Here is a 10,427-nt window from a genome sequence, read left to right as displayed (position 1 = left end):
GGGGAATATTTCAGTCCTCCAGGGGCAAGGCCCCAAAGTCTAATTTTGGTTCCTTTCATAAGAAACCAAACACCAAAGGAGAGGACAAACCCTCCGCATGACTGCCAGGGGTTTTGCCCGGCGGTGGTCTAGGTGGGGGGACGTCTGACACTGTTCAGAGATGCATGGGCACTGTTAGACCGGGATTCTTGGGTGTTAGAAATTATATCCCAGGGTTACAGAATTCCCTTCAAAGGTCTTCCGCCGAGAAGATTCATTCCCACACCACTACCAAAGGAGGCTCGGCTCCGTACGGCTCTTTTGAGAGCGGCTCACTCTCTTTTAGAGAAGGGCGTGGTAGTCCCGGTCCCCAGAGCGGAGTGGAAAAAAGGCTTTTATTCCACTCTGTTTTTGGTGCCCAAACCAGACGGGTCTTTCAGACCGATATTAAACTTAAAGTCATTGAATATCCATTTGTGGGTAGACCATTTCAAAATGGAGTCTCTACGGTCAGTGCTGCTAAGCCTGGACCAGGGAGAATTTTTGGCGTCCATGGATGTCCAGGACGCATACCTTCATGTTCCCATCCACCCAGAACATCAGGCTCTATTGAGGTTTGCGATAGGAGACCTGCATTTGCGATTCCAGGCGTTGCCCTTCGGTCTGGCTACAGCGCCAGGGGTATTCACCAAAATAATGTCAGTAATGGCGGCGGTGCTTCGGCTGAGGGGAATCACGGTGATTCCAGATTTGGACGACCTGCTGTTCAAAGCGGAGTCAGCAGAAAAGCTAAAGAGTCACTTGGCAGGAGCCTGCAAAAGCCCTATGGCTTCTGCCAAGTGACTCAGTTGGTCAAAAGTCTCAGTTGGTGCCGTCACAGAGACTCCAATTCCTGGGAGTTGTTCTGGATACCCACCTACATCGGGTATTTCTAGAGGCAAAGGCCAGAGATCTGGCTGCCTTGGTCCAAGAGATCCTCGGGTCTCGGAGCACATCAGAATAGAGGTGCCTCAAACTGCTGGGGAAGATGGTGGCGTCTTTCGAGACGTTACAATTCGCCATGTTCCACTCTCGAGTGTTCCAGTGGAACATTCTGACAGCCTGGTCAGGAAATACTCAGACCATGAAGTCAGAACAAATAGTGTTGTTGTCCCCAGAAACTCGATCCTCCCTGAAATGGTGTGGGGTCGGTCCCTACAGTCCTGGAACTGGCTGGTACTCACTACCGACGCCAGCCTCAGGGGCTGGGGGGCAGTAGTCCTGGAACTGCGTCTGCAGCGCTGGTGGACTTCGGAGGAGTCTGTCTTACCGATCAACATCTTGAAACTGAGAGCGGTGTGGAAGGTGATTTCTCTGGCGGGAGAAAGACTGCAAGGGCTTTAAGGATTCAGACCGACAACGCCACAGCTGTGGCATATCTGAATCACCAGGGAGGCACATGCAGCAAACTGGCTATGTGGGAGGTGTCCCGGATCTTCTGCTGGGTGGAACAGAATGTTCCAGCGTTATCAGCGATATTCATACCAGGAGTGGAGAATATAGAGGCCGACTTCCTGAGCAGGGAGGAGCTGATGGAAGGAGAATGGAGCCTAAACCTACAAGTATTTCATCAGATTACTCTGAAATGGGGAACTCCGGAGGTGGACCGGATGGCAAATCCAGGTTCCACCATCAGGTACCCAGGTTCTATGCCAGGACGAGGGATCCACTGGCAGAAGCAGTGGATGCTATGACCATCCCCTGGGAGGGGAATCTTCTTTATGCTTTTCCGCCAGTGCCAATGCTGGCAAGAGTTTTGAAAAAGATACAGGCCCAGGCAATCCCGGTGATTTTATGGCCCCAGATTGGCCAAGGAGGTCCTGGTTCTCGAGGCTTCAGAGATTGTCTGTGGACTCGTGGCGTCTACCTCTGAGGTCAGACCTTCTAAACCAAGGACCGTTCAACCATCTGGATTCAGTTTGGTTAAATTTGACGGCTTGGCTGTTGAAACCGCCATCTTGAAGAACAAAGGGTTCTCAGAGGCTGTGGTTAACACCATGATTAAAGCTAGAAAGTCAGTATCTTCTGCAAATTATTATAGGGTCTGGAAGACCTATATTAGGTGGTGTGAAAGGCAGAAGTCACACACATCGCGTTTTAGATTGGCTAAATTGCTTGAGTTTTTGCAGGATGGCTTTTCCTCTGGGTTAAGCCTTCAGTCACTCAAAGGGGTTTATTCTAGTTCATTCTTTCTGACAAAATCCTTCTTAGATGGACAAAACCATGTGCACTGCAGGGGGGCAGATGTAACATGTGCAGAGAGAATTAGATTTGGGTGAGTTATTTTGGTTCTGTGCAGGGAAAATACTGACTGCTTTATTTTACACTTCAATATAGATCTCACTTTGAAGAAAAACCCCACCCAAATCTAATTCTCTCTGCACAAGTTACATCTGCCCCACCCGCAGTGCACATGATTTTGTCCATCTAAGAAGGATTTTGTCAGAAAGAATGGACTAGAATAACCCCCAAAGTGCAGATCTCGGCCATGTCAATTTATTTCCAAAAAAGGATAGCATTGTTACCGGAAGTACAGACCTTCCTACAGGGGGTTTCTTGATTGAAACCTCCCTACAAGCAACCAGTAGCACCATGGGATTTATCTCTGGTTCTGGAGTGCCTTCAAAAGGTTCCTTTTGAGCCGTTAAGGTCGGCTGAACATAAATTCCTTACATGGAAACTGGTATTTTTGTTGGCAGTGGCGTCGGCAAAAAGAGTATCGGAGTTGGGAGCATTGTCCTGCAAGTCTCCCTTCCTTATAATTCATGATGATAGGGCTGTCCTTCGGACAGTACCCCAATTTTTACCAAAAGTAGTCTCTGCTTTTCATCTAAATCAGGAGATAGTTCTGCCTGTGTTTCAACCCCCTGAGGGTTCAAGGAAAAGGGACAAATTGAGGAATTTGGATGTTGTGCGTGCCTTGCGCATTTATGTGGACAGAGTAAAGAGTGTCAGGAAGACTGATACTTTGTTAGTTTTGTATGATGTACACAAATTTGGTTGGCCTGCTTCTAAGCAGACCATTGCTAGGTGGTTGCGTTCTGTAATTGCTTTTGCATATGCTAAAGTTGGTAGGCCTGTGCCGGCCAGGATTAATGCGCATACCACCAGGTCAGTCGCCACCTCTTGGGTTGTTCGACATGGGGCAACAGCTGAGCAGGTTTGCAGGGCTGCCACTTGGTCATCTGTTCATACTTTTGCCAAATTCTATAGGTTCCATGAGTTCGTGTCGGAGGACGCATCATTCGGGTGAGCAGTGATGAGAGCTGCAGACCTGAGCGTACCCACCCAAAGGACCGGCTCTGGAACGTCCCAATGTTAAGCTGTGTCACCAGGACCATTGAAAGAGAAAAAGGGATTTTTGTAAGAACTTACCGTTCGAATCCCTTTCTCTGATATGGTCCTGGTGACACAGCGATCCCTCCCTTACGCTCAGTAAGTATGCCAAGTTCATGATGTTTCATGTTATATATGGTTGAGAAGTTATTTTAAAATTGTGCATATAATATGTGCAGGCGTTTGTACTGAGTTAATGTATTCCAGTGGCTTTGAAAGATTGAACTGAAGAGTCTGGGATGCAGTAGGGGAGGAGCCTACCCTCCAAAAGCTTTAGGATAGGTGCCTGGCTCCTGCGGACCCTCCTACATCCCAATGTTAAGCTGTGTCACCAGGACCATATCAGAGAAAGGGATTTGAACGGTAAGTTCTTACAAAAATCCCTTTTTTGCATATGTATTAAGTATAGAGTTGTTAAGGAAGTGACAGGCTAAACAGGCTACATGGCTAAAATGATGATGACCCTTGTATATCACACCCACACAATACATGGTTTATGAAAATCTTTCAAAACCTTGGGAAGTAATTTAGTGTTTCCCTTCTCCAAAGGAGCCTTAATTCTAAACGGAAGGATAGATGTTAGAAAATGGCATCATGGATTTGCATCCATTCACCCACGATGGCTTGTGTGAAGTTGGGCACTGATATGTGATGAGACCATCTCTGTTTGCTAAATACACAGTAAGTGTGAGTGTGTCAGAGAGTTGAATAGAACTCAGGCGACACACAAAGTGCACTTGACACTAAAAAAGTGATTTAGGAATACACATAGTACAGTATAGCAGCCACACAAAGATGGGGTACATTACAGAAGTAGAATTGTCACAGAGTACCCCAGTATCAGCCTGCGAGGATAAAATGGAATATGCTGCGCTATATAAGAAACTGTAAATAAATAAAATGTATGCATGCATGTGTGTGTGAATGTTAGTGCTCATTCTAGCACGCTCCATCTTTGAAAACCCATGAAGTTCCTGTTCCCTGCCTTGGGTGTTGTCTGCTGTGGTGTGTCTCCAGGTTTAGGTACTTAGAAGGGGGGGTTAGCATTACGGGGGAGAAGCTTAGCCTGCTGGGTGTGTGTATGGTTAGGTTTATAGTCTGCGGTGTGCGGTGTTAGGGTTATAAAATTTTGAAGGAAGGAAAGATTTGTCTCTGTAGTGGTGCACCAAGAATTAATTTGAGACTTAAAACATACCTTTTATTAGGTTAATTTAAAAAAGATGCTGCGAGATATGACAAACTACAATAAACATGTAACATAGACAGTAAAAAAGGTGCAATTAAAAAATAGGGCTCATGCGGCGTCCCTTGGCTCTCTTCCTAATAGGTTCAATATGTTGTGGTTTCTTTGTGTCTCTCTCCCAAGGTGCCGGCTCTGAGGCCTGTGCTTTTTCCTTGGGGGAAGTTTTAAACACCACTTCTATGAATATCTCTTTTCGATATAGTTTGTCTGCTGTCGTGTCTTGTGTTCACCAGTAATCTGTCAAGTGTATCGCGGTTCCCAGTGTTGTTACTTATGGTCACTGTCTCGTGCCAGTGCATGTATTTAGGTTCCAATAATAATTAAACCTTGCATAAGACTATGTCAAATTGTATTTTTCCTCACAAGCATCTGCAGGGTGAGCGGTTGGTGTCATACGATGTTGCGATGTGCATTGCAATTCAGGTGCTCTTCACTATGTAGCGTATAGGTCTTATGGCAGACCAACACAGTGATAGGTGAATGTGTTGTCCCTAATAGCAGCCGGCAGATATCGCCTGGTGTGTGCTGCCTTGGCAATTCAATCTGTGGGGATCACCTAGGACACATTTGCAATGCTGACAATATCCTCTGATCTCTTATCCTGCAGTGATATCAGGGTAAATGACACTGTTGGATACACTCGGGGTGATAGCGGATACAGTCCTACTATGCCCGGTTCCCAATGTTGCTGCTAATAGTCATAGTCTCATGTCAGTGCATGACATAATGTATCCCTTTATGCAAGGATCTGCAGGGTAAGGGACTGGTTTCATACAATGTTACAATATATGTTGCAATTCTGTTGTTAACACTGTGTATCGTATGAGTCTAATCACCAGACCAACACAGTAGTGGGTGGGTATGTGCTCCCTATAGCAGCCGGCAGATATCGCCTGGTGTGTGCTGCCTTGACAATGCAATCATGGGAATCACCTAACCCTCTTATGCAACCTCTTCTGCAGTGATGTCAGATTATTTATACTGTTAGAGACATACAGGGCGATATGCAGTCACAGTTTCGCTATCGGTATAGACGTGAGGAGTCTTGCGATACTGGCAGAAAAGTAAATATGTTGGTTAGTCGGGTATACCACGTGGATGTGGGTGCCCGTATGTCCGTGCGTTCTGGTATACACTGTGACCGCTAACAGGTTTCCGTATTGCCGCCGATATGCTGGATCAAGTGACAGAGGAACACAATACACGTTTTACAAAAAACATTAGAGTCCTTAAAAGGACTAGTAATCAGACAGTCAGACAATAGAAGGAGGCCAAGCGAACGTCTGCACGGCTATGGAGGCCGGCGTACGCTTCGCAGTTTTTCTTCAGGGTTGCCCTGAAGAAGAACTGCGAAGCGTACGCCGGCCTCCATAGCCGTGCGGACGTTCGCTTGGCCTCCTTCTATTGTCTGACTGTCTGATTACTAGTCCTTTTAAGGACTCTAATGTTTTTTGTAAAACGTGTATTGTGTTCCTCTGTCACTTGATCCAGCATATCGGCGGCAATACAGAAACCTGTTAGCGGTCACAGTGTATACCAGAACGCACGGACATACGGGCACCCACATCCACGTGGTATACCCGACTAACCAACGTATTTACTTTTCTGCCAGTATCGCAAGACTCCTCACGTCTATACCGATAGTGAAACTGTGACTGCATATCGCCCTGTATGTCTCTAACAGTATATATAATCTGACATCACTGCAGGAGAGGTTGCATAAGAGGGTTAGGTGATTCCCATGATTGCATTGTCAAGGCAGCACACACCAGGCGATATCTGCCGGCTGCTATAGGGAGCACATACCCACCCACTACTGTGTTGGTCTGGTGATTAGACTCATACGATACACAGTGTTAACAACAGAATTGCAACATATATTGTAACATTGTATGAAACCAGTCCCTTACCCTGCAGATCCTTGCATAAAGGGATACATTATGTCATGCACTGACATGAGACTATGACTATTAGCAGCAACATTGGGAACCGGGCATAGTAGGACTGTATCCGCTATCACCCCGAGTGTATCCAACAGTGTCATTTACCCTGATATCACTGCAGGATAAGAGATCAGAGGATATTGTCAGCATTGCAAATGTGTCCTAGGTGATCCCCACAGATTAAATTGCCAAGGCAGCACACACCAGGCGATATCTGCCGGCTGCTATTAGGGACAACACATTCACCTATCACTGTGTTGGTCTGCCATAAGACCTATACGCTACATAGTGAAGAGCACCTGAATTGCAATGCACATCGCAACATCGTATGACACCAACCGCTCACCCTGCAGATGCTTGTGAGGAAAAATACAATTTGACATAGTCTTATGCAGGGTTTAATCATTATTGGAACCTAAATACATGCACTGGCACGAGACAGTGACCATAAGTAACAACACTGGGAACCGCGATACACTTGACAGATTACTGGTGAACACAAGACACGACAGCAGACAAACTATATCGAAAAGAGATATTCATAGAAGTGGTGTTTAAAACTTCCCCCAAGGAAAAAGCACAGGCCTCAGAGCCGGCACCTTGGGAGAGAGACACAAAGAAACCACAACATATTGAACCTATTAGGAAGAGAGCCAAGGGGCGCCGCATGAGCCCTATTTTTTAATTGCACCTTTTTTACTGTCTATGTTACATGTTTATTGTAGTTTGTCATATCTCGCAGCATCTTTTTTAAATTAACCTAATAAAAGGTATGTTTTAAGTCTCAAATTAATTCTTGGTGCACCACTACAAAGACAAATCTTTCCTTCCTTCAAAATTTTGTACTTTAACTTGTCCTGTGGTAGCACACCCCCTAGGATTCAATAAGGATAATAATATCATATCCAATGGGGGGCCACTCCTTCTAAACTAAAGGCCCCCATACATTAGGCCGACTTGTCCTAGGGACAAGTCGGACCCAATTTACCTGCGAGCCGCCCGGCAGCTCCCCGGGAGGCTCACATACAATTTGGCACTTGATGTGCCATTTTTTACATGGGATAAATCGCATGCGATTTATCCCATGTTAAAAAAAACCCGGGGAGCTGCAGGGCGGTGAGGAGTAGTGGGGGCGGGCAGCGGCAGTAGTGGGGGCGGGCAGCGGCGGCTGCGGTGGTGGGGGCGGCCAGCGGTGGTGGGGGCGGCCAGCGGTGGTGGTGGGGGCGGCCAGCGGTGGTGGGGGCGGGCGGCCAGCGGTGGTGGGGGCGGGCGGCGGGTGCGGTGAGCGCTGCTGACCTGGCCGGGCAGTGTACTTACTTACATAGCAGCAGCGGGGACGGGCAGCGCAGTGGCGGCTATTATATTTTGAAAATACTTGTCAAATGACCGGCCGCTCTCTGATTGGCCGGAGAGCTCTCAGCCAATCAGAGAGCGGCCGGTCATTTGACAAGTATTTTCAAAATATAATAGCCGCCACTGCGCTGCCCGTCCCCGCTGCTGCTATGTAAGTAAGTACACTGCCCGGCCAGGTCAGCAGCGCTCCCCGCACCCGCCGCCCGCCCCCACCACCGCTGGCCGCTGCCCGCACGCACCACCGCCCGGCCAGGTCAGTCAGCCGGTGCTCAGGGACACGCTGCCCGCCCGGTGTCTGCATGCATATGCCTGTCAGGTGGCAGGCATATGCATACAGGGAGGTCGGACGTGATCGTATGTACAGACCGTCCGACCTCCCTGATCCGGTCCGATGCGCACGGGACCGCGCATCGGATCGGATCAGACATCACACACATACGATTTTGGGCCGATTTCATCCGATTATCGGCACCAAGTGCCGAAATCGGATGAAATCGGACCAAAATCGCATAGTGTATGGGGGCCTTAACTATCATTACAACGTGATCCTGTGCGATTGACCTCCCTAAACCCCACGTGGTTAGGGTTATAGGCTGCGGGGGGGGGGGGTGTAGATAGGGTTGTAGGCTGAAGTGTGTGTGGTTAGGGTTATAGGGTGTGTGTGGTTAGAGTTATAGGCTGCAACGCAGGGGCGCCGGCTTACGTTTTTGCCGGTGGGTGCTCCCCCCAGTCCTGGCAGCGCTGCAGGGGGTCCTGGCAGCGCCACAGTGGGGTCCTGGCATCGCCGCAGTGGGGTCCCAGCAGTGGATATGCCATCAGCAGCGGGGGTCCCTGCGGAAGATGGGAACTAGCAGCGGTATTAATACCGCTGCTAGTTCCCATCCGCCGCAGGGACCCCCGCTGCTGATGGCATATCCGCTGCTGGGACCCCGCTGCAGCGCTGCCAGGATCCCCGTGGGTGCTCCTCACCTTCCGTGGGTGCTCGGTCCCCGGAGCACCCACGGTTTCGGCGCCTATGCTGCAAGGTATTGGGTATGTGGTTAGGGTTTTAGGCTGGTGTGTGTATGTCAGTATGTGTATGCTTAGGGTTAAATGCTGCGGTGTGGGTGACACCAGCGGCAGACAGCTCACCCGATTTCTCCCCTCCAGATGTGTTGAAGCCGCCACTGCATGGATCACAGAAATCGATAATTATTACAAAAAAAAACAAGAAAAATCTAAATAATGAATGGCTTTCAGCTGCAGTAAGATTCCCATTACCTTCCATTCACATAATTGCAACAATGTTAACACAAAGATACATAGTAAGTGCAGATTTTTCAATGTATCAACAAACAAATACAATGTTCTCTTAAAGTGGTGTTGAAGGCTGCAGAAAAAAAAGTGCAGTCTTTCCTGATTCAGCATAAGATGCGTTTTAAAATGATCATGCAGAATTCAGTTTATTGGGAATGGGCACAGGTGAATTCATGAATGCATAAAATTTCAAAACAGGCAGGCACTGCCCGCCTACTTCTGTTACATCAGAAGTTGGACAGAAGTTGGCTGGAAAAAAAAAAGTTTGAAGGGTTTTTAAAAAGTTGGTCTGATGTGTGGCCAGCATTACTATGGTAGGGCAGCTGACCTAATCTGACAGACAAAAGTAACACCAGGAGAGTGACCTGTCAATCAGTGGGGAAGCCAGCTACTACTACCGATTACTGGGAGAGAGAGGGGGGGGGGGGGTGTATGCCAACTATATTCCGGAAGGACAGGGGTGTATCTCCCTCCACTGGTTGATTCAGGGGAAGATGTACTAAACCTTGGAAGATGATAAATTGGGGAGAGATAGAGTACCAGCCATTCAGCTCCTAACTCCTATGTTACAGGCTGTGTTTGAAAAATGACACGATCTGCCTCTACTGTGAAAGGTGGAGGTAGTTGAAATAGAGGAGACAAAGCATATAACCACAGTCAGCCTGAGCTCTGCTATAAAACTACAAGACCTAGCCCTGGTTCAGTGAGGAGGAGTTCTGATAGTTAAGCAAGCACAACCTTGTCTGCTGCCAGCCCTGCTCCATAATTTCTTTGGCTCTGGTCCGGCAGCAGAGGAGAGTTCGAGCATTAAGTCTGCAGCAGAGATGGATGGGGAGAGGGGCTACATTCACATAGGGAGTGCATGCTGTGCTAATGACCAGGCAGATGTTCAGACCTGCTTTAGCTCTTCCAACTGTGCTAAATTCCTGCCCATTTCAGGTGAGAGGACATTCTCTATGAATGCAAGATGTGTGGGCAGGTATACTGTAAAATCTGTTATGTGCGTCACTGGAAACCCAATGACGTCCACCATGTATACTTGCCCATAGAGACGGCAACATCCAATCAGGGCTGACCTCCTCCAGAGCTCAGCCCTGATTGGTTTAAGTGAGACCCAGTGACAGAAGTAACTGGGATTCCAGTGAAGCACGGAATGCGTGACCGGGTGATGGGCGCCATTGGGATTCCAGTAATGCAATCAGGAGAGGAGCCGGTTATGGTGTATGAGGGGTATTATA

This window comes from Crinia signifera, chromosome 3 (assembly GCF_055691185.1).
Source record: "Crinia signifera chromosome 3, ASM5569118v1, whole genome shotgun sequence".
Lineage (NCBI taxonomy): Eukaryota > Metazoa > Chordata > Amphibia > Anura > Myobatrachidae > Crinia > Crinia signifera.
This window is presented reverse-complemented; position numbering follows the sequence as displayed.